This window comes from Sminthopsis crassicaudata, chromosome 4 (genome assembly GCF_048593235.1).
Source record: "Sminthopsis crassicaudata isolate SCR6 chromosome 4, ASM4859323v1, whole genome shotgun sequence".
NCBI classification, from domain to species: Eukaryota; Metazoa; Chordata; class Mammalia; order Dasyuromorphia; family Dasyuridae; genus Sminthopsis; species Sminthopsis crassicaudata.
The window spans coordinates 233967582-233992377 of NC_133620.1; the positions used below are offsets into that span (position 1 = coordinate 233967582).

At 33.7% G+C, this 24796-nt stretch overlaps 1 long non-coding RNA gene across 1 annotated transcript in view; it reads left to right on the top strand.

The window, feature by feature from the left end:
• Nucleotides 1-4030: 4030 nt before the first annotated feature.
• LOC141541243 (uncharacterized) overlaps nt 4031-24796 on the top strand; it is a 159359-nt gene continuing 138593 nt past the window's right edge. The window contains exon 1 of the long non-coding RNA XR_012481706.1: nt 4031-4139. This is a non-coding gene — a long non-coding RNA (uncharacterized LOC141541243). The remainder of the gene's footprint in view (nt 4140-24796) is intronic.

Sequence of the window (24796 nt, forward strand, 5' to 3'; positions counted from 1 at the left end):
AGTTAAACGTCTCACATAAGGTCTCACAGACAGCAAATGTCTGAGGCCAGATTTAAATTAGATTTTTCCTGACTACTTGACCAGTATATTATTCCACTGTGCTATTTCACTTCCCTTCTACCCTCTACTCCCAGCTAAATAAAGCCTGATTATTCTGTAAGAAATGTTGGGGAGTGGGAGAGGTGTGATATTTTTCCCTATGATATTCTATACTTCTACTTTCTAGAAGTAGTGTGGCATAGTACATAAAATGATGAATTGGGAAGCTCTGGGTTTAAATCTCACTTATGAATCATGTAAGAATTGGCAAGCTTCTAATCTTTAATGATTGATTCCTTCACATGGAAAACATAGATGACAGCATTACCTATAGAATCTACCTCTCAAAGATTTGAGGATCAAATGAATACATCTACCAAGCTTTTTGTGGATTGTAAGGCACTATATAAACACTAGTTAATTAGAATACTGCTGCTGTAGAAATGAGTTTAATATTTTTTTTCCTAGCCAGGATTCCAACTTATTTTCTTAGCAAAGACTTGGTAGCAAATTTTCACTTTCTGTAGAAAGTTAATGAAGGCTCACCTGTTCTTTCTTCATATTTGTCATCAAGGATGCCCTTTATGTATATGTACCATCTTTTTTTTTTTTTGAGGTGAAAGGATATTTACTGGGTTTAAAATATTTCTTAAAATTTCGGCATTTATCGTGCTGCACAAGAAAAATTAGATCAAAAGGGGGAAAATGAGAGGGGAAAAAAAGAAGCAAGCAAACAACAACAAAAGGTGAAAATACTATGTATGTGATCCACATTCAGTCCTCCCAATCCTCCCTGGATGCAGATTGTTCTGTTTATCACAAGTCTATTGGAACTGATCTGAATCACCTCTTTGAAAAGAGCCAAATCCATCATAGGCGATCATTACATAATCTTGTTACTGTGTACAGTGTTCTCTTGGCTCTATTCACTTCACTCAGCATCAGTTCATGTAGTCTCTTCAGACCTTTCTGAAAGCATCCTGATGATCATTTCTTATAGAATAATATTTGATTACATTCATATGCCATAACTTATTCAGCTATTACCCAGATGATGGGCATCTACTTAGTTTCCAGTTCCTTGCCATTACAAAAAGGGCTGCTATAGTTTTGCACATGTGGGTCCTTTTCCCTTTTTTGATTGTTTTGTGATACAGAGCCAGTAGAGATACTTACATGCATCGTTCTTGAAGATATTTTTATAAAAATGAGAAAATAGCTGTTGATATTCTCTATTTTCTACCCTATCCCAATTTTTTATTTTGATAATAGCACTCATAATTTCTACTTATTCCTTCCCTTTGATTATCTTTAGTTGATCCTTTAATGCTTTCAAAAGTGTGACTTTCATTATGCATTTCTTCCATTTATATTTGGTCTAATCTAACTAATGTACCTTTCTCCTCATATACATCTTTGGTCACTTAATTGATAAATTTAACATATTTCCTATTTTCCTATTGTCACTTTTGGAAAATCTTAAAGGCTTTGAGAGCTATCCAATTCATTGGTCTGCTGTTCTCCAGATCTGGTTTGGCTGGACTTCATAGCAAGCTTGCAAAAGGGTTGTTTTCTCCTCATGGCTTCTACCCTTCCATTTTGGGAGAGGTATTTCTTCAGTATATAATAATGTTGATAATACGGATTTTCTTAAATCTAACCCTTGCAAAGTGAAGCAAATATTTTATTTCCAAAGTTGGTCTCTGGATTGTTTTGTTTTTGCTTTTTTAGACCTTTTAATTGTGGAGAGCATTTTGCTTAGACTTTTTCCAATCTGTTTTTGAAGTCTATTTTATTTAAACATGTGGTTGGAACTATTCTAACTGTACAACACATAATATAATCCATTTACTTATGTCTTTTACTTCCTCCAGGAAATGATTTTATTTGTAATTATCTGCTTGGCAAACCTTTAACCCTCTTTCATTTAGATTGTTTTGTGAGCACAAATATACAGATAGTGTTCAGCCCTTCTGGGTATTGTCACCTCCTTAAAAAAACAATTTTAAGTATCCTCATTCTGATGTTAAAGTGGTATGTATTAAAAATTTAATTGCAGATATTGGTACTGAGTTTCTATGAACCCATGAACTCTTCTGAAGTCACTGTTGGCAAAAGAACTATAGTTATAGTGAAATGTGGAAATACCAGTTTTCTCATTTGTAAGTTAGGGATGTTAATAGCATCTACCTCCCAAGATTGTTTAACATCAAATGATATCATATAATGTAACATGATTTGCAAACCTTCAGGTGTGATATAATGTATTTTATCATTAATAAAGATCAGAAAAGCTAGTTTAAAAATACTTCTCAAAAGATCTAAAGTTGAAAAGATGTATTAGTCTTAAAGTATAGACTTACATATATATAATAGATTTTAAAGCTACCATACTTGTTTTTTTTTTTTTTTTTTTTTTTTTTTTTTTTTTTGTATTCCAATTCTATCTGGCTCTTACAATTGGGTATCTGTGAGCTTATATGGTCAAAATATAAAAGTCTTTCTGACTGCTTCAAATGGTGGGATGGATTATATGTGGTTCTGAGTGAATATTATTGTGTGATTAGACTAGAGACATTATCACACATAGGAAAATTAATGTAAATATTGGCTAACTAGCATTGTTCTTTTAAAGTAAAATGTTGTATTGACTACAGACTCCCACTAATGGAAAACTAGAATAGCACAATATGAGTCTTTGTGATAAGAATGGAGGGAGAGAGGGTTCAAGTAAAAGGAGAGTGTTAATTTCTTCACTAAGGACTCTTCTAGCTCTCAAACTATAATTTTAAGATTTGCTGGTTATGAAACCAAATTCTGGTTAAAATATTAAAATGAATTAAAAATACTCACTGTTCTAATATCTTTTAAGTAGATGTATTTAATATAGTGAATGTGGGTTGCATCATCTGGAATTTGATCTTTATGTATTTAACTGTTCAATGTAAATTAGGACATTTCTGTTTTTGTAACAAAGGAAATGATTGCAAGGGTTAAGTACTGAACTTGATGTTCTAACCCAAATTTACTAATAAAAGAAATAGATTAGGGTATAAGAAAATTAGATATTAGAGTTCTCTTATTTAGAGAAGCTATTTGTATGACGTATGATTTTTCTAGTCTTTTTCTGCTGTTTTGGTGTTGTGTAATAACAAAAAAGAACATAAGATGGCAGTAAGTGATTGCAAAATATTTTCCATCAGCTAATCTTATTCTAGTGAATCAGCTACTGAATTGTAACAAAAGGCATTGATTCACCAACGAAAAATGAGGTTGCTGAACATCAGATGTATTGCTTTGTACCTACCATTTTCTTTTGATACCCTTAAATTCTTTGTCACCAAGTTTCTAAGGAGTTCTTGGTTCTCTTTATTTCTATATTCTATGTACAAAGGCATATACTATATATGTACATAGAAGATAGGGGGATTATATATATATATGTGTATGTGTGTGTGTGTATATATATATATATATATATATATAAAATATATATACATATATTAGTGAATCTATATATATATATATACACACACACATTAATATATATTGATATATATTCCCCCTATATTTTGTGTGTGTGTGTATACACACATATATATTTATACATATACACATTTGTATATATTTATTAATGGGAACAAATATATATACACACATACCCAAATACATATGTTTTATATAAATATATATTTTTTTCTTGTGTGAAAGAATGTAAGCTCCTTGAAAGAGGAGATTGGTTTTTATTTTTGTCTTACCTCCTCAGATTCTAGCATAGTGCCTGGCTATATAGTAGATGCATGACAAATGCTCATTTAAAAATATACCTTGCCATTCTTCAATCTTTGTTTATTACTAGTCTCTTCTCCCCTGAATGCCTCTAATGTTATGACCATTAAATAAGATATTAAATTTCTTTTTTCTTTAAAAAAAAAAAAAAAAAAAAAAAAAAGATTTTTAGAACCCGAAGGAAAATAAGGACTTTTGTTTATCTAGCAGGTTCCTAGAAAATCTAGAATGACCATGAAATCATCTTTTCAAAGTCTATTCATATTGGCACCATCCATCAATGAAAATTCATCAATAAGAATTATTAGAAGGTAGGTTTGTTTGCTATTTTTTTTTATAAGATTGTTTTTCCTTCTCCCTCCCCCAAAACAAAAACAAACAAAAAACCCAAACACCTCCATATAACTAAAAACTATTGAATAATAAATTCTTACAGACTACTATTATATTGTTATATTCAAACTTCAAGATTCAGGAATAACCATTTTGAGAATTGTACTTTCTTGTTGACCACTATAGTCCTTAAGGTTCCATCCAATGTTTTTTATCTATGAAATCTACTGCTCACAATAAATGACAATTCTCTTAATAAGCCAAAGAGATGCTAATATTATAGATGTTATAAGAAAACAAAGAAAATGACATTGTGCTTAAGGAGGGAGATTTTGATAGTGTCCTACAACTTATTCCAAGATTAATAGCCTCGAGTAACTGGGTCAAAAACTACCTTTTCTTCCTTTGACTCTTTGCTTTACAATCTTTCTCCCCCACACTGTTTTGTTATTTGTAATCTAATTCATTGAAATGTACCTGTCCTCCTCTTCCTTGGAGTTGCTGCTCGGCTTCAGGGACTAGTTGATATTTAACATGTACTGCTGAATACTGTCTGGAAACTGTGGCTAAAACCTCTGCAGAGGTTTGGAGAAAATGCCTTACATTTTGGCATCTGCTGGGCTGACTGAATAAAAGTTTTTTTTTCACTTTTTACTTATGCTTACTGACCCCAAAAGATAATTTTGAATGGATACTGGCCCTCAGAGCCTGGGTTCCATAACAATATCAGTATAGCAGAGCAAATAGTAAAATATATCGCAACATAACTGTAGCTAGATATATCAATCTATAAACATAGGTATGTATATATACACACACACACACATATATATATATAATGTGTGTGTGTGTGTATGTGTGTACATATTCCCAGATAACATTCTCCCACCAATAGATTCTATATCAATGTTGTAGCAGGAAATACACAGAAAGGTGGCAGTGAAACATAACTCTAGACTGCAACCTTCAGTTTTTCTGAACATTGAGAAATATCTGGTCAAAATTATTTTGCGTGTAGTTCAAAAGCTGTTATTTACCATTCTTTATTTGGGGATTTCTTTCCTTGAACTTGTTTATAGACTTTATTAGCACTTTCAAGTACTGTCACCCTTTAAAGGGCATTTAGTGTTAGCTTTTAATATGAAAGCCTTTCTCCAAGTTGGAGACCACCAACTTCTATAAATTGGCCATTTCTAAATGAGATGGCCCAATCAGTTATTCACTCATTTGCATATTGTACTATTTACATATTGCACCATTAAGTCAGAATGGACTGTATATCAAGTTTATATCCCACACAATATGAAAGCATTTGTGAATTTTCCTCTGACTTCTTAAATCAGAGCTAACAAAATAAGCCTTTCTGAAAAGCATGGCCTTTCTCCAACAATAGATGTTCAATATGTCTTACAGCAAAATTCCTTCATCTTTTTTTATGTGTGAGGGTTGTGGTCATCTTTGGACCCTTTTAAAGAATGGTTTTTTTTTTTATATGTTTAGAATAAAATGCATAGGATTACAAAGGAGATGAATTTAATTCAAATATAGTTATCAATATGCCAAAAAAAAAAAATCAAGTTCTTAGCTCAGTAAAGTAAAAACTGTTGCTGGTCTTAATCAATGAAGTCAGTTCTCTCCAAATAATCAAGAATAGCTAAATTGAAGCCTTTTATCATTGGAGGGCTTTTAATGATCATAGCTATATTGAATACCATTCTAGTACCCACTCCCCACACTGTTTCCTTTGTCAATGTTTCTTTTTGTTTCCTGTGCTGTTGTTTCCCTGATGCCTTTCTGATAACTGATTCAAAAGGGTATTCTGAGTCTGCTTATTGATTTAAATCAAGGTACTGACTCATTTGTTATTTCAAATAGAATATATCCTCAAAATACAACTGAAGCCTATTTTAAAAATACTCAAGATTATATATATATATATTTTTTAGTTTTATTCTTTTTGATCATAAAACATCTATATAAAAATTAGAGAAGAGCACCAGTTATGCTTTCTAGTTCTGGAATTTTCTATAACATAGTTGATGTTGACTTTGAAATTATTTCTTTAGATTCATATTTCTCTTCCTTCTTTCTTTCGTTCTTTTTTTTTTTTTAAAGATTTTTCTCTGACTTTCTATAAGAGTAGATTGTTCCCAAACTTCATCTTATTGACAGAATCAAGTTCTCAAACCTATACCACTCAACATTCTTTCTAAAACTGTCTAAAATACTATCTGTTTTTTCAGACATGGAAAATATGTCTTACACATCCAAATATGTATTTCTACTTGTATTAGATATCAAAATGTTCATCTCAATAACTATATCCCACATCATTTGGTAATACTTTCTTCCAAAGTTTCAGTGAATTTTGAAATTTTTTAAATATAAAAATATACACCATTTTCCAATTTGTTTACAAGAACTACTTCTATATGATTTACTAAGCAAATTTCAACAAAAACATATTCATAACTGGTAGATGGGATTTAAAAATAGCTATCATGACTCAGTAAACATGGGGAATGATGCATGTTAAGCTCTGGCTGTTAAAGCTAAATATCGGTATCAATTGAACTTTCAACAATTTGAAGGTCTAGTTTTATCACAATTTTAAATTGATATTTTAAAATATAACAAAGCACATTCAATAGCATTGTTGTTCCTTGACCTTCATTCCCAAAGAGGATCACTACATCAGAAATGTGATGTTATGACATGCAAGTGAATTGTAATTAAATGAGGGAGTACTGTGTAACACCACTTTTCCCTCTAGAGCTATCTAGGTCCAGTGGCCAGATGTAGATCAAGATGGCTCTGGATGAAATGGAAGACCTTGGCCTTCTTAGATTTTTTTTTTTTTTTTAGATTTAAAAACAATAAAAGTATCTATTTTACTTGTTATCTTTTTCCATTAGTAAAAAATTATTTCAAAGATTTAATTTTTTTCTGATCCTTTGATTTCCATTTTGTATAATCTTTGTGAAACATAGTAGTAAATGTATAAAACACATTTTTTGAAGGTAAATGGTCAAGATTTTTTTTTTTTTTTGATAGTGGCACATGGTCCAAAAATTTAGAGACGTCTATCTTAAATGACCTGTAAGATTTTTTTTTCTCTTCCATTTAACAGGTTGCCTCAAATGTCTTCTTTCTAAGAAGTTCTATGCATAGCTTCCCAAATATATCTCAGCCTTGAATCACCTCCTTTTCTACCCCCAACCATAGTCATGTACCTATGTATCTTCTCACCAATCCTCCCTGAAATTGACAGAAATCTCAGAATATGAGTAAAATCAAGTTTCCCAATAATTTATTGATAAGGTAGTTGATCTCCTCAGAAATATCCTAAATAGGATATATGTTACATCAAGGGTGGATTAGCATTTCTGGAGAGAGGACTTGCTAAGCACTTTCAGAGATACTCTCCTACCTCATGTGACCCAAGTCTCATCTATGACTTCAAGAAGTTGTCCAAGATGTCCAGAAGCTACTTCCTGATAAACTGTCTCTACAGATGGGCCAACCCTGTAAACCCCTTGAGTTAGGGGGGGTATCTTTTCCAAACATATGAAGATTTCTCTCAGTAGAGGAGAAAAATTCTTCATAATGACTATGAAGGAGGATGAATCAAATGATGTGGAACAAATGACTTGGAGCACTTATCTGTTTAGACATGGAAGACATCAAGGTTGTTCAATGCATCCTGGGCTATTGCTAGTCTCTTCACTTAAGACTGATTTGTGCAACTGTGCCTCACAAACAGCTTCAAAATCATAACTTCACCTGTGATGTCATTGGCCTTCTTAAAAAATGAAGGGTGTAACCATTCTAAATACAGAGAGCTTCTCTTTCTGCAGTGTTTCAAGGACTTTATTATCCAAGTCTACCAGATATTTGCAAACTAGTTGGAGACTTCTTTGATCGAAACTTTTGATTTTTGCTCATATTTCCCCCTCCCCCCCTTAAGATGTGGGCTCTCCCTTCATGTGTAGTCTCAGGAATTTTTGCCTGAGTATAGGTGGCCATGACCTGGTCTGGATTGAGTCATTGTGGATTGAGGGCTAACTTTTCTCCTCTGTTAATACCAAGAGAATTCATATTCTATCTCCCACCATCCTGTTTAACAGTCATGGTGAAGGAAGGAGGGATAATATGTTATTCAGAAGTAAACTTCACCCAATCACTCATAAAAAAGCAGCCTACTCCCATTTTGAATAGCTACAATATTTGAAATTCTTGGATTTATTGCAGTCAAGCTTAGAGAAATCTGACCTATCCTTGGGGACTGGGTACTATTTCTAGAATTCTATTGCTTATGGAGCTTCTGTAGAATAGGGAGCACTGAGCATAATGAGCAGAACAAAAGTGTTTGTGAATTTTTCTCCCTTAATTTTCTCTCATAGAATTGAAAAAAATGGATTTTTGCAGCTTTATTTATATTAAATTCATCAATGATAATGCTGTGCTTGCTTGTATTCAAAATAACAGGACTCAAGCACTCTCCCCTTCAGTATTCATTGACTTTCTCCCAGTAAGGGGGGAGCATTTAGAACAGATAATGGAAAAAATTGAGAATACAAGCACTTTTTTTGTCCCTGTATTAAAGGCAGATGAAAACTGAAGAAGGAAGGTTTCTTCAAGCAGTCCCAAGGATACTGTAGCCTTTGGAAAACTGAAGTGGCTGTTCTAGGAAAAAGTATAGAGCTGAACAGAAGCTAGATTCTTTTGTTGTTCAGTTCTCTCAATCAAGTAAAAGCAAGATATTAAAGCTCTTAAAACATTAAACAGTGTAAACATGGGTTTTTAAACAGTGATTCTGTAGCTTTGCCTTTAAGAAGTAGAGCCATGATAATCACCTACTTAAGTATTTACTATATACTAGATAACTATGCACTCCTACTTTTGTGCTTGGGTTATTAGTGTTTTTCTCTATTTTGCTTGGTTCACTTAAAGATAAACATCACTTCTTTGTCATGAATATTTTGACACTAGTAAAATCTTTTCCTGGAATTATTACTGTTTCATAAAATTTTTCTGGCTTCTCAGGGGGGTAGCTATATTTCCTAGCTCCCCCCTTGCATGTGGTTTTTTTTTTTTTTTTTTTTTATTCAGAAATACTTATTTGTGCTAGTTTTAAGGAGACTCCCAGAGCCAAAGCCATAAAAATGGATTTATAAACTAGAATGCCAATTTATTAATTTATAGGAAGATAGTTTTAGAGAAGAAACTGGTCCCAGAAATTCCCATAGTGTACTTGTTCAGAGTGATTCACTACAAAGAACAAATCAGTGGCAAGGGGATCATAAAATTAGAACAAAGAAACTAAATGTTGATAAGGGATTCTTTTGTGGATTTATAATTTAATCTAGGAATATCCCCTTCTGAAGACCTGGGCCCTGCTGTTTTGGAATAAGGATACTTTATCTCCTGGTGGGTATTGGAGATAACAGAAAAAGTCTTAATTTCTAACTAACCATGTGTGCCTTCAAGCACCAACTATTACTTGTTAATTCTTTCCCCTGATTCTAACTTGTGAGATAGCAGGGGCATTTTTTAATTGACTACTTCCTCGCCATCTTGAACCTCGGAGTAAACGATTTCCAAATCAATGTCAACAACCCTTATGAGGCTCATTTCAGAAGAAAAATATCCTTGTCTAGATTGAGGACTTGTTTCCTTCTAATCATTTGACTTTACCAAGATTTTGTCAGAATCTTTTCCCACTGGAGAAGCCAAGACTGATATGGAGATTTTATCATTAAACATAAGTGGGAAGGAGAAGCCATAGGAGCAGAATGAAGACAGACTTCAGTATCCTTGAAGCATCAGAGGTGTGTGCTGTCCCTCTATATGTGTACATTGACCTTACATGCCCCCAACCTGTATGTTTCCATATTTTATATGTATACCTATTTGAGATACATTCCTCCTATCTCCCCCCCTCAAAAAAAATACATTCCTTCTGTCCATTATCAGTGTTTTGATTTATTGGAGGATATATTCTGGGTTTGTGAGTGAAATGTCTTATTGCTGATGTGAGTGATCTAGACACTAGATGATGGTGTTGAAGTTGGAAAGGGAACCTAAAAGTTTGGGCTTACAGACCAGCATCACAAGGTATCTCGGAAGAAATTGTAGGCTTGAACCCATTTCCTAGTCAAGGTGCAAAGATTATTGTAATTATGCTATTAGAAGCTGGCTAAATCCCAAAAGAAATTAACGACCAACTTTCTATTATTGACATAATTCTATGGCCCAAAGGAGTAATCTCCAGAAATTATTACTAACCAAGAGATTATCTGACTTCATCAATGAACTGAGGAGTGGCTCCAGAACTTGGTTCCCACTGACAAGATTCAGTCAGCAATGAATTGAGGACTAGTCTATTCAGAATTGGACACGTTACGTGTGGGAGTTTCCTCAGGCAGACTTCGAAACTAAAAATGTAGGATTTACTAACTTATTGTTAGAACAGAAGCCTCCCTAAAATCAGGGGACCACAAAATCATTACATCAGTGGTAGGAACCAAAAGTTGGAGTTCAGTCATGTGAAGAATCACATTGGCCATTCTCTTTGGCAAAAGGTAGATTTATTTATTTTAATAGTTTTTTATTTTTAAAATACATCACTTTAAAAATAATTTTATTTAAAATTTTCCTCACTTACATTCAAAACAATTTTTTATATTGGTTTTTAGATTTGAATTCTAGATTCTCTCTCTTATCCCCACCCAAAATTAAGGAAACATGTGAAGTTATGCAACACTTTCCTATAGGAGTCAAGTTGTAAAAGAAAACACAGATCTCCCACCCTAATGAAAATAAAAACCTAAAAACAAATTAACTTTAAAATATATGGAGAGAGTTTCTATCTGTAATCAGACTGGATCAGTTCTTTCTCTGGGTATGGATCATATTTTTCATCTGAAGTCTTTCAGTAGTTCAGCATTCACTTTTATAAAACCTTGTGTTCCCAATTTTTCTCCCTCACTTTCCCCTATTCCCTTCCTGTAGTCAGCAAATAATCCAATGTTAAACATGTACAGTTCTATATATATTTCAACATTTATCATGTTGCACAATAAAAATCGGATCAAAAGGGGAAAATGAGAGAACAATAGCAAACAACAAAAAAGTGAAAACACTATGTCCTATAGTCCTCTCTCCAGATGCAAATGGCTCTCTATCCATCACAAGTCTATTGGAATTGGCCTGGATCACTTCTTTGTTGAAAAGAGCCATGTCCATCACAGTTGATAATCACAAAATCTTCTTGTTGCTGTGTGCAATGTTTTCTTGGTGCTGTTTACTTTATTTAGCATCAATTCATGTAAGTCTCTCCAGGCCTTTCTGAAATAATCCTGTTTATTTCTTATTGAACAATATTCCATAACATTCATATGGCATAACTCATTCAGCCATTCCCCAACTAATGGGCATTCATTCAGATCCCCAGTGCCTTGCCAGTACAAAGAGGGCTGCTACAAACATTTTTTGCACATGCTTAGAAGGTAGGTTTATTTAGACAAAATGAAGGGATACAATGGATACCAGTAATGGAATATATGAAATACAACTTTCTCAATGGAACTCACCTAATAGAAAGGGAGTACCCCATAAGAGTTGGAGTATGCTCTTATCTGGGAGGGGCTTAGCATCTTAAAGGAATTAGCTGTGAGCAAGAGGAGTGAGGTTGAAAATCATAGTGAAGTTAGGGGAGATACCATGGAGGAGGGGGTATAGAGAGATACCATGAGGCAGAATGCTGTGGTAGATTGACCCAAAGAAGGGAAACCACTATAGGATGTACTATAAGTAGACTTTTATAGAGCAAACTTTAACCTCAGGGACCTTGCATACTTCAAAAGGTCCAGAAGATTCTGGAGTTATTGTATTCCTATTGCTACCCTTGGATCAGAATGTAATGTCCTTGGATCAGAAAATGACACTGTTTGCACTGGGATTCAAGGACAGATGGATGCAAATTCATTATGCTTAAGGGCAACTTAAATATTTCATGAATGGAAGAAAAGACTTCTAGCAATCAGGAAGTTATGAGTTTGTTCTTTAAGCTTCAGTGTATTTTCCTTTGTATTCCTTATGTACTTATGTGACAGGCTTTTGGAAGAATGTTTGGTACCACTTTTGCTTTCTGTATCACATTGGTAAATAGTGATTGACCAAATGCTTCTCAACTGAATCATGTAGGGGGAAGCAAAGTAGAGTTCTTAGCAGGGTCTCAAGTAAATAATATTAGGAAATCACCCTGAAATCTCAAGATTATGTCTATAATCCTAGAGATGTACCCAAGTATTGGGGATGCAAATTATCAGTGGCAGTTATACTTGGGATAAGCATCTTCAGCTCTCATATGGGCTACACACATAATAAATGAGGAACTATATAATGGATAAAAGCATTATATCATTATTTACTGTTAATCAATGAGGTAACTGGCTTAGTGTAGTGGCAAGAGCTGTGAATGGATCTTGGGTCCAGTGACTTGTGTTCAAGTCTAACTTCCTGATTACTACTTTTGTGATCTTAGGGAAAGTTGTTTTAACTTTTGAGCCTCAATCATTTCATCTCTAAAATGTGATTAATGCTAATAAAGATGTGAAATCCAAACTGGGATAATTCTATTCTACCCTCTCCCTCTAAATATGCTTAATGTTTAGCAAACTTACACAGAAGGAAGTTTAGAAGGAACTATCAGGACAGCTTGAAACATGTTGAATTTATTAAGTATTTAAAGTTGTGTGGTTTCATATATAATCTATTTTACCCACTTTATCATGCTTTTACTCAATTAAATTAATAATAAATATTTTTTAAAATTTTATGGTAATAAAATCTTCTAAAAGCTCATGTAATTGGGACAACAAAAAATTTTAATTCAATAAACATTTGAAATGGATCCAGATAACAGAATACCTATAAAAATACGACACATTTCTGTAAAAAGTGCCTAGAATGCTAAAGTTAAAAATGAGATGAAGCTGGTGAGATATATTAAGGACAATGAAATTTTTTGTTAAAATCTATATTGGGAGAGAAAGCAAAATCAAAGCAGGAATAAGACCTTTTTAAAGGAGTTAATAGGATCGTGATAACTAGCAACCGAGAAGACAGATTTTTAATCCTTACTGTTTCTGTTATCTCTATAGAGGAAAGTTGCTTTTTATTATTTTATTTTATTAATCATAGAAATGATATTCCACAAAAATGATACCTAAGATAATAAGGGAATAATAAGAGAACATCTTTGATAAATTCAAATTGACCCAGATAAATTCTATTTTTGAATTCTAAAAGAACTGAAATATGGGATCACTTCACTAATATTTTATAGGTTGGGGAAAATGGGAGATGTGTCACAAGGTTGGAAGAGAGCAAATGTTCCAGTGTTCTAAAAAAGAGAACAAAGTAATAGAGTATATACTATAGATTAGTGATCTTGACTGGAGTTTTTCTAGAATGAATCATGAAAAAGTTGGTTAGTGAGTATCCAGAAAGGAAGGTGGAAATGCCAAAGGGTCAACATGATTTCTTCAAGGATAGGTTACTCCAGATAAATAACTTTCATTTTGAGAGGGTTATTTATCATTTGAGGGGAATTTTGGGGATATAGTTTACCTAGATTTTTAAACAAACTTTTGATAAAATATCTTATACTATTCTTGTGAAGAAGATGGAAAGATATGAATTAGGTAATAATACAATCAAATGGATTGATAACTTGGATGGCCAGATTCAGGATATTTTTTAATAAGTCAATGCCAATATGATTAGGGCAAGGAGTCTCTGATGGAATACTACAGGAATATAAGCTTAGCAATATGCTATTTAACTTACTTGTGACTACAGATAAATATGTAAATATATATATACCCATGTATATGTATGGATGGTTTGTACGTCAAATTTGTAGGTATCACAAAGCTAAGTGGGATAGTTAATGAAGCAGATGACAGAATTAAGATCTAAATAACCTACTGGGTTGAGTTGATTCTAATATGATAAAATTCAGCATTCATAAGTATAAAATGTTGCATTTGGGTACATAAATCAAGTTCATAACTTTGAAATGCAGGAGGCACATATAGAAGTTTTGGAAAAGATCCTGGGGTTTTAGTGAACAGTAAGCTGATGATGAATCAACAATGTGATATTACTCAAAACAACTAATCCAAACTAGAACTGTGTTTAAAAGGGCATAGTTTATAGGAATAGAAAGATGAGAATCCCACCATACTCCATATTCATCAGAAGTCATCCATAATATTTTGTTTAGTACTGGGTACTGTAGTTTAAGAAAGATATAGATAAACTGGAACATATTGAGAAGGAATAAGCATACTCATGGACTTTGTTTATAACATGTGAAATGGTCAAAGGAATTGGGCATATATGATCTGGAGAAAAGAAGACTAAAGGGAATTCATGATAATTGTGTTTAAGCGTTTGAACAGGTGTTACATTGAGGATTGGTTAGACTTGTTCTGTTTGTTTTTAAGAGGATGGAACCAGGAACAATTAATAGAAGTTGCAAACAGGAAAACAGGTTTGCTTTCATGAAAAATTTCCCAATGGTTAGAATCCTCAAGAATGAGTTGCTACAAGAAATAGTGGATTTGCTTTCCTTAGATGTTTTCAAGCAGAGATTGGAAATCTACTTGTTGATTATGTTATAGTGGGAATTCCTTTGTTTTGTTGAATAGATGAAATGACTGCTTAAGTCTTCCAACTAGCAAATTTTGTGATTCTGTGAATTTTAAATGCCTTTCATGAACCAGGCAGAGTGGAAATTACATCCACAGAATCATTAATATAAGCATTTGGTAATTGTTATTTGCCTATAAACAATAGAATACCCAGAGTTCCCAAGTTCTTGTAGTTTTGCTCTTAATTTATGATACTCTTTTATGAACAAATCAATAGGTAGAACAAAAGAAATGTGGAGCTTATGGAGGGTCATGACGAGGGCATCTCAGGACTCTATTTTGGGTCATTTGAGCTTGGTTAGGACAGAGAGTAATGGAGGCAATTATATGGGGAACCAATGGTGAGATTAGACCTGAGTTGCTAACAAGGAAGACTTGGGGAAAATGAGACCTGAGAATGGGTTTCATAAATAGAGAGCAATGCAAAGACAATTTAAGAGTGAGAGAATGCTAATAATGGGAGTGAGATGGGGGTAGAGGAAGGTGACCAGAGTGTATCAGGAAAGTCTTATGTAATGCTTGAGAAGAGGATGAGAAAGCTCCTTCTAAATACAGGGGCTCAAGATGGTGGTTTGAAGGTAGGTACTCTCCAGATACCTTTAAATACATGACATTAAACAGATTTTAGAAATTCAGAACCTATAAAAAGACAGTAGAGCAGTTTTCCAGCTTAAGGCAACTTGGAAGGTTGGAAGGGGGTTGGTCCTGTTGCATCAGGGTGATCTGGAGCACAATTGTGGCACATGTTGTGCTTGCACAACCAGGGTCTTTGAAAACCAGGAAGTGGCAGCAATCTCCCCTAAGTCCACAGAGGCTGAGGGAAGCTCAGCAAGGAAGTTTTGGTAACTAGGGTATGAGGGGAGCCCCAGTACAGAAACAGGCTTTGGGAGCCACTGAATCAACACCAGTGGCAGCATCACTGCAGCAGCAGTAGCAACCACAGTAGTGACAGTGGTGGCTGAGATTTTAGCACACAGACAAGGGGGCTGAAAGACCTGGTCAAGGAGATTGCAGGGGCCTCTTTTCTGTCATTTTGATAGGACTTTGTTGCTTTGCCCATATTCAGATCTGGGTAGCAATACTGACTCACATATAGGTCTCTAGAAGGGTCTCTAAAAATAGCTGCACAAAATCCTTGAAGGTTCCTTACATATAGGTCCCTAGAAAGGTCTCTAAAAACAGCTGCACAAAATCCTTGAAGGTTCCTCACATATAGGTCCATAGAAAGGTCTCTAAAAACAGCTGCACAAAATCCTTGAAGGTTCCTCACATATAGGTCCCCTAGAAAGGTCTCTAAAAACAGCTGCACAAAATCCTTGAAGGTTCCTCACATATAGGTCCCCTAGAAAGGTCTCTAAAAACAGCTGCACAAAACCCTTGAAGGTTTCTCCACTTGGAACTAGAACTCTAACAGAGAGTTAAAAGGCATTGGGGAAATGAGTAAATAGCAGAAAAAGATTCTGACCATGGAAAGTTACTATCGTGACAAGGAGATCAAAATACATACTCTAAGATGATAACAAAGACATAGCTCCTATATCCAAAGCCTATGAGAAAAATGAGAATTTGTCTCAGGCTATGGAAGAGCTCAAAAGGGATTTTAAATATGGAGGCCCATTTGCTTAAAAGCACAAAAGTGAGAGAACAGCATGTAGGCAACTTTTGCTAATTGACCATGTGTCATTAGAGTTTTGTTTTAGAAAATATGATCATTCTACTAGACAATGCTTCTAACTCAGCCTTGTTAGAATTGCTATATATTTTTTAAAAAGAAATTATAAACTATTATTTTAAAATACAGTAGAATTCATTATAACAGTACCATTGAGGAGACATGAATAAGCACCCTAGGCAAATCATGTTATATTAGGCCTTTGACTAATTTTACCTTTGCTACATTTGAATATATATAATATAATGAATTGTGTTTAAATTGACTCCTTTTTTTTTTTTTTTTTTTTTTAAGTTTTAAGTATCACCAAAGCAGGCTAGTTTCCTCTGCCTCCAAATGATCCAAATTAATTGTTCTACTCTTTGGATTCTTTATCCTCCTAAACTGAAGATTCCAGAGGAATAGTACCATTAAGGGAAGTTCTAGCCAAATTTTTGACCATTTTCTTCTAGTTGCCCCTCTAGTTTTTCTGAATCAAAGATGCTTTTCACTTAAAAGGGTACAGCCTAGCTTGAAGGTCCATTGTTCTTCCAATTATAATAATCTTAGAATTCTTCAGAATTTTTCCAAACTTGGTGAGTTTAGATATCTCTCTAAATAAAAGGCAGAATAATGTAGTGAGGGTGTTGATGTTTACTCCTGTTTCTTATGCAAGGGTGAAATTTTGTTCTGCTCCTCCTTGCAATCTTTGTCTATACTATAAATGTTTAATTGCTATGTTTGGATGAGCTTCTTTTACTCTAGTCCAGCCTATTTTTTATTTTATGAATGCTCCTTACCTTTCTCATACCATTGTGTGTCCTGTATACATTTCTGCCCTCTTCTTCCCTATGAAGGAGTTATAGATTTGCCTTGTGACAGTCTTCTGACATAAGGGAGTTGCTCTGGGGATTAAAGAAGTTCCCTTTTTCTAGGATTGGGCTTGCAATGCCCAAGCCCCTACTGGAAGTACAACTGTCTAAAAAGAACATCTCTGTATAGGACCTGATTTATATTTAAGGAAAGGCCCATGAATCAGCCAGATACATTAGGGGAAACAAATTTAAGGGATTAATTTGCCATGAATAATATGTCATAATAATGGGTGGTCTTAATCTTCAAGTTTTATTACAAATAAAAGGGTAGAGTGGTAGAAGAGGGAGAAGAGGACCTAATATATGTCAGATGTATACATATTAACATAGATAAAATTCATGTTGAGTTGAGGAGTAACAGATACATGGGTCCATTCAAGTAGGAAAGTTTAATATTACAGGAGCATCAAGCTCTCAGGGAGAGAAGATGTACTCTTCAAGGAAGGGGAAATATGCTTCCAAATACACTTCTGAGAGTGGGATTCTTAAACCCTTATTTTAGTAGCTGCCTGAAGCTGACCAATTTGCATGTTAAGATTCAGAACACATAGGAGACAAAAGATAAATTGATTGTTGGCTAGATATTTTTGAACTCCAATGTCAACCTTAAAATATTACTATTTTTTTTCATTCTTATAGTAATGATTTCCATGCATACATTCTATGATCTACAGTTTTCCTTAAAAAGAAGATTGTCGTGGTAGTTTCAAGACCACCAGACATTATCTTACAACAAATTTTCTAAACAATATTTTTCATAGAATCACAGAACATTAAATCTCGAAAGAATATAAGTGATCATTTAGTCTAAGTAGTTTGTTTTGCAGATGAGGAAATTGAGACTTAAAGATGTTAGGCATTTAGTACCTGAAGAGCTCTCAAAGATAAAACTCCCCAAATAGCTACTATATTTTTAAGATGCCCTTTTGTCAGCATCACTCAAAGCTACAACACACAAGACTTTAACTGTTATTTTTATTTTTACTAGCTAACCAGAGGACATAGTTCAAAGCATTTAATAAACAGCTTAAAAAAAGAAAACAAAATAGTATTCCCATGGTAGTTATAAAATATAATCCTCCTGCTGGTTGCCTTCCTATCTATTAGTATGGACATAAGTGTTAAATATGTGTGACTGTATAACATATATGGAAATAATAACTATAACTTTTAAAATAAGTAATCATGGGTTATTATGAATATCAAAGGGCCACTAAACTCAGTCATTGTGTACTAAACAAAAGTTAGCAGAATGCTCCTAAGCTGAATCAGTTAGTTAAAAAAATAAACTTAATGCCCATGATGACTGCCTTTGCAACAACTGTAACCTCCCAGATCGTATCCTTCAAATCTATTTTGGAGATTGTGCTTAAAATAATAATAATTTTTTAAAAAAAGCATGAAGATTGTTGGTACTATTGCCAGTATGAGTTTCACTTCTAAGATTATCTTTGTTGTTGTTTGTTGTATTCAGTTATGTCCAATTCTTGGTGATCTCATTTTGATGTTTATTCTCAGCAAAGATATTGGAGTGGTTGGTTATTTTCTTCTCCATTTCATTTTATAGATGAGGAAACTGAGGCAAACAGGGTTAAGTGATTTGCCCAGAGTTACATAGCTAATAAATGTCTGATTTAAGTTTATGAAGGTGAATTTACTTGATTTCAAGCAGAGCACTGTGCCACCTAGCTTCTTCAGATTATCTTGGGTTGGCATGTAAAGTGAGGTTAAGAGCATCTTTGATCTTCCCAGTCTTGGTTTGTGATCCTTTTTTATTATGTATTTCTGTCAGCAACACAAAATTGTTGGTTATTTTTAGTTTATGTTGACTCAGACAGCATTGTCTTTGTATATGCACAGAAGTATATCATCTCTGTGACTTGCTTAAGGATATGCAGGACCTTAGATTCAAATCTACCGATTTTGGGTCCTCCAACCTTTGGTGGTCGCCTTTTCTGTTTTATCCTGTTAACTAAACAATTGCATTATTTTTTCTGTCTTATATTAATCCTCTTTGTTCAAAACAAGGTTAAAAAAGGATTGTTTTATCACCTTCATTTGAATAGTAAATTCCTGATGCTTATTTTCTAAGATGTATATATTAGGTTTCAAATAATTCAGTTTGCAGAAAATAAAATGATCTTGAGTTGCTGAGATTAGCAAAAATTATTTAGTCAAAGAAACCAATGTGGCAGTTCCATTTAGGAGAAATAGTTTAAATTAAAATAGAGACATAATTTTCAATGACGTTAAAAATCTGGCCTGCCCATCCTAAGCAGAGAGAATGAGACTGAATTATTCTGAAGGAAATGATATTATAAACATATATTTTAACTATACAGTGATTTACTGTTTGATCATGTTTTTGCTGACTAGATATTTCATGAAAACAGCTTAGTAAGAAATAAAATTTCTGACCTTAAAAGGATCCTGACATGTCATGTAGCCCTCTGTACCAAAGTAGGGTTATACCCAAACAGTCCAAGGAATACAATTGCTTATCAGTTTTTTACAGAAATTCCATGATGTTCCTAAGTCTATTATATAACTTGTTATAATAAAGATAGGTCTGGGATCCATACAGAAGTTTAGAGTGGAGGAAGAGAGGAGGGTGGAAAGATCTCTTAGGAAGCAATTATAGCAGATTTAGGTTTGTGGTAATAATTCTTAAGCATTTTCAAATGCTTACTATGTTCCAAGAACATAGTGATAGAAATATATTATTTATAAATTAATAAATATACATACATTGGGGATACATGTTAAAACTATCTTTTATGTATTTTGCATCTACTCATGTATACATGGTATCATCCCTAATATAAGGTGACCTTAAGAGCAAGGACTACTTAATTATTGTCTTTGATTCTTAGGGCCTAGCAGTGATCTCAGAGATCTGTGATTCTGTGATCTGATTTATGGAAATATATACAAATTGCCTGGGAGGGGAAAATGGTTAGGAACTATAGTATGTACTGATGGAACTGATGGAGACAGTTCTCACAAAGAGGAAATGTATCAGGTTGGTTGGTTAGTTGGTTGTTGTCCTTTGTCCTTGAAGAGAACCAAAAGGACATTACTATGTTCGAATCAAGCTGCATTGTGTTTGACTGTGGCTGATCAGACACAAATGGTCCCTATGAAAATTTGGTGTGGCTTCTCTAATTTGGGGCATCTTTGGATTAATTCAATACTGCTTTGCTCATAGAGCACAGCATCTTCTTTGAAGGCACATCATGCTGGGCAGTCATGTGCCAATGTTTCCCATGACATACAATTGGTTCTCAAGTTCTTAAGAAGGACATTAAGAATGTCTTTGTTATTGATTTTTCTGATCATCTTATGAGCACTTGCCCTGTGTGAGTTTTCCATAAAATAATATTTCTGGCAAAGAAACATTTGGCATTTGAACAATGTGTCTAGCCCATCAGAATTGCACTTCCTTCAGTAGATGCTTGACAGTTTAATTTGAGAAAGGACCTCAGTGTCTGGTATCTTATCCTGCCAAGTGATCTTTAGAATCTTCCTAAGACAATTCAAATGGAAGTGATTCAGTTTCCTGGCTAGATGCTGGTATACTGTCCAGCACAATGAAGTCAGCTCAACAGTTCTATAGATCTTCAGTTTAGTACCTAGTCTAATACCTCCCACACATTGAGCTAACTGGACAATATGTGTGTCAATCAACATTTTAATGAGCGTCTCATTCCTGGGTACTATGGATACAAGGGAAAAAAAAAAAACCACATCTTTTCCCTCAAGAATCTTACATTTCCAATGAACAAAACAATAAGAATGCACATAAGTAAATATAGATAGAATAGCTATATATAAATGTAAGATAATTTTGGAGATAGGACACTAGAAGATGGTGAGATCAGAAAGACTTCATCTAGAGATAGTTCTTGACCTGTGTCAAGAAAGATGTAACTATCAAAGTGGTGATCAGTACTTAGGGAAATAGTATCAGCAAGCTGTGGTATTAGGGTAGATGTTCTTCTCTTTTCACGGCCATAAGTAATAAGTAGATTAAAATTAATGTCCTGTCTAAGGAATGAAAAAAAAAGCTTAAAACATGGTACTCTGTTTGGTAAAATCTCTTTTTGCTTTCTGCTTCAGTTAACAGTTAAGTCTTTTGGGGAATTCATAGAATCTAAGATAAGATAGGGACAATTGCCTTCATCACTGTACCAGGACCTATTTATTGTTCACTTCCATACTCTAATAAGACATAAGATGGGCTATTGTCTAACTTAATTCATAAGGAGACTAATGGATATTTGTTTGAAAAAATTGAAAGCAGCTTAAGCTACTTAATACATAGTCTATCTTATTGAAGTACAAGTGACTTTTTCTTTGTTAACAAAATGGACTTAAGAAGTAATATTTAAATTTGTTGCAGTATTAAAATAAATGGTTCATTTTCAGATAAGATGCTTTTTTGACTACAACTAAATATTTTAGGAAGGGGTTTTATTTTAAAAACTATAACAAAATGTTTATATCCTTTGTTGTATAATCTTTCTAGTTTTCCTTTTTGCCAACTAATTTGAGGCTTATTAGATCAATTTCAATCAGATCCTTTCATTCTCGGATAATTTTTAGTTTGTTTAGGACTTTTACATAAGCAGTGGTTGACATTCTAGGAAATATGTTGTAATGCTAGTCACACAAACTATTTCTATCCCAGTGTGAATAAATCAACAATGAAAACATTATAAGAAAAACTTAAACTGTCTCATTTGTTTACTATTTAGAAACCTTCTTAGAAATTCAGTGATTTAAAATGGTTTTGTAAATAATTTTATCATTAGATCAAGAATCTCAAAAAAGCAAAATAATGAATAAAATAATTGAATACAAAGTTTTTGCATGTGAAAATATATGTAAATATTGCTGAAATAATAACCAACAATATGTTTACTTCTAAGTGCTGAGCTTCCTTTTAGATTTTATTACATAATGGGACGAATGTTAAACTTGCAAAAGGAGACAATGAGACAAATTTTTTTTTTTTTTTTTTTTTAGTAGAAAGTGTGCTTGATTTGATGTCAGGACTTGGGTTCAAATCTCAATTTTGACATTTACTTCTGTATGATCTTGCTTAGGACATGTAGCCTTTCTGGGACTTATCTCTAAAATTAGTGGTTTGAATTAGTACTAACTAAAGCACTGACTCTGGAGCTAGAGAATCATGGATCATATTCTCATTCTTCTATTCACTACCTCTGTGGTCTTGATGAATAACTTTAACTTTCTGGGTTTAAGTTTTCTATCTATAAAAGGGAGAGAAGAAGATCCAGTAAAGTAACTAGTTGAAATAATTTGTAACTTAAGCAATTCTGTTCAGTTAAAAAATTGTGCCACTAAAATAGTTAAAAAGGAATTTATTGTCCTTCATTTGCATTCATTCTATGTATTCTTTCACCCCCATGATAGGCTTAATGTATATAGCATTTATCCACGTCATTGTGTTCTGCACTGTTAGATTGCCATAACTTTGCCTGATTTTTTAGTTTGAATAATGAATAATTAATTTAAATAATGACCTCATTGCTCAGGTCCCACTCTCCTAAAGAATCCATAATCATTGCATTATTCTATACCTTATAAATTTCCTGGGTCAGATAATGGAACATATGTTGTGCCACAGTTTCCCTAATTGTTCTGACTCAGTTTCCCTAATTGTCCTACCTCAGTTTCCCTAATTGTCCTACCTCAGTTTCCCTAATTGTCCTACCTCAGTTTCCCTAATTGTCCTACCTCAGTTTCCCTAATGGTCCTGCCTCAATTTCCCTAAATTGTTCTGCTTCAATGCCCTTAGTTGCAACCCCTCCTCCTTACCCCCTTTCATTAAGACTGATATAACTCAGAGGTTATAAATTGTCAATGTGTAAACTCAAAAAAGGGGACTTTCTCTAGCCAGACACTTTCTTACCTCCCAATTAGTAAGAATTTATGGTCCTACCCCCAGTCTGTCAGAACTAAATTGATGGTTCCTGCCTGGAGATTCCCACTCACCAGATTTGGACCCATCCCCCTGCCTTTGTTTAGCTGCTGTGTATAAATATGTCATTGAGAACTCTCATTGGCTGCTGGATGCTGTATTCTTGGAGACTATAGTCTCATTCAGCTCTGGGACCAAACCATGGATCCATTTGGTCCCAGTAAATCTCTCCCTTTCAAATAAATTATTAAAAACTCTCTAATCTCTTTCTTGCCTCAGTTTCTCCAGCATTACACATTATTTGCTATTTTTCTGTGGCTGATTCAAAATAAGAATATCTGTTCTCAAAGATCCAGTTACACCATTGATGGTGACAGGTTCTTCAGTCTAGAATGATCAATTTCATTTAATGTTTTCTCTAATTTTATTTATCTGAACTCTTGCAATCTTATCACTACTATCATCTGTTTAGAACAGCATTGTTTCACCAGTTGGTAGTACTGGTAAAATAATAGTAACATTAGTAAAGATTTTGGGGAACCTTTTATTTGATGTCCCGAATCACTTGTCTCAAGAGCCAAATATCCTTATCCCATTCAATGGAACACAGTCTAATCCAAAACTTCTTAAACTGTCATGATCTCATCTAGGGTTATGTAACTAAAGTGGGGATTGTGAAATTTTGATTTATTATCAGTAAATGTTTGATTTTTATACCTATTTTATATGCATATATATCCAGGTAGTGTAAAAATTTCTCAGGTAAAAATGGGGCATAAGTGGAAAAGATTTAAGAAGCCCTTGTGTAACCTAATTACTCATACAGTTATTAGATGAACACACTGCTGTAGAATCAATCCAAAGCATTATACTATATAAAAACCCTTTAATCTATAAGGAGTAAAAAGCATGGAATGAAATGAAGTGATAGTACACAGTGCATTATAATGAAGACTTTTACATTTTTGCAATGGAGAGAATAGGGTAGCAGAGGAAAGAAAGCAGACTTGTTAATAAAATAAAATTCTAATTGAGAAAAATAAAACAAAACAACAACAAAAAAGAATGATTGAAGAGTTGATCATGATCTGTGGGGCTTACATAGTGGATTATCTCTGTGGTAGAAACAGTTAATCCCTTATGAAGTAATTGCATGGGGAAAAGGAATTGATTAGGGTGACCTTATGAATATTTAAAGGTCATATAATGTGGGGCTTTCCACTGACAATAGAGATTGATTCCCTGGAACTTCAGTGGCTAACAGCAGCATCTATTTTGGGAATCAAGGAGAAATTAAATATGCAACTCCATGACTCTACAATAGAAGTTCAGAAGAAATATAAATTACATCTAGGAGAAGATTCATGAGCATTCCATTAATGGGAGAAATGGATTTGTAGGAAAGCAGAGCAATGAGTTATCCTTTGAACCATGTGTT